The sequence below is a fragment of the Helobdella robusta genome (genome assembly GCF_000326865.2).
Source record: "Helobdella robusta unplaced genomic scaffold HELROscaffold_48, whole genome shotgun sequence".
NCBI lineage: Eukaryota > Metazoa > Annelida > Clitellata > Rhynchobdellida > Glossiphoniidae > Helobdella > Helobdella robusta.
In genome coordinates, this window is record NW_008705215.1 from 1,272,971 (window position 1) to 1,274,446 (window position 1,476).

Sequence of the window (1,476 nt, forward strand, 5' to 3'; positions counted from 1 at the left end):
GTGTGTATGACAAATTATTTTGGACAATGGACAGCTTACATTCACCTCCATACAATACATAGGTAACGAGTTAATAGCGCCTATATATATGTTGATTAACTATTTCTTATTGATTATTCATTTTATTTATATTCATTCATTCATTTGTTGTTCGTTTGTTCATTCCTTCAATTCATCCATTGTTTGTTCATTCCTTCAATTCATTACTTCAATTCATTCTTTCAATTCATTCTTTCAATTCATTCTTTCAATTCATTCCTTCAATTCATTCTTTCAATTCATTCCTTCAATTCATTCCTTCAATTCATTCCTTCAATTCATTCCTTCAATTCATTCCTTCAATTCATTCATTGTTTGTTCATTCATTCCCATTCGATCATGATCATTAACGTCGTCTTCATCATTGTATTCTTATATTTAGGATGATCATTGATGAATATTATAAGCATTTATTATATATATATTTATATAGGCATATATATGTGTGATATACATAGCTGTGTGTATATATTTATGGATTTGATTTTAGTTTTTGAGTTGCAGTAAAAGAAGTTTCCATTATTAATTTATGTGGCATCCTATGCATAGCTTCAGGAATGTTTAAAATGACTTCTGAAGTTTCCATAGGTCTGGATAAACAAACAAAAAGTTCTTTTATAGTTTCCTAAAATGTTTGATGGATGGCTGTTGACGAATGATGGCGGGCAAACCATTCCATGCGGGAGGAGAGCTGTATGGGAAATGTTTGTTGATGACGACCGATGAATTGCTGATAGGTTGATGCAACCGAGTGCATGAAGACGAACGAAGTTGACGAGTTAATGAACGAGACTATATAAGTTGATGGAGGTATGACAGTTGAGATGTATCATTAAGCAACTTGTACGTGAGGATGGCGAGTTTAAATCCAATCCGTTGACATACTGGCAACCAATGTAGCTGAATGAGTGAATCTGTGCTGGAAGATTAATTACCGACATTTAGGACAACTTTTGCAACTCTATTTTGAGCTCTTTGAAGTAGAGTTAAAAGGTAGGAAGGAAGAGGGTAGAGAAGAGAATTACAATAATCTAAACGTGATGGTACGATGCAATATCTTCAGTGAGGAGTTTGCGAGTATGACGATTAGTTCACCAACAATAATTACAAGATTTGATCAAAGAGAATAAAAATGATAGAGAAGAGTCAAAAGTTAAGCTCAAATATATTAAGTTTAGAGGTAGAAGAGAGTGATGAATCAGACAAGAGAACTTTTCAAGAGAGAAGCCAGTCCTTAATTTCTTCCTATTTCTATTCCTTCTTTCGTTCATTTTTTTATTTGTACATTCCTTTGTTTGAATATTCAATTATTTGTTCTTTCGTTCGTTCGTTCATTCAATCAATCTTTCATTCATTTTTTAATTTCATTCTTTCGTCCAGTCATTCACTCCTTAGTCATGTGAATAGTTATGTCATGGAACTCTGCAGACACAAAAT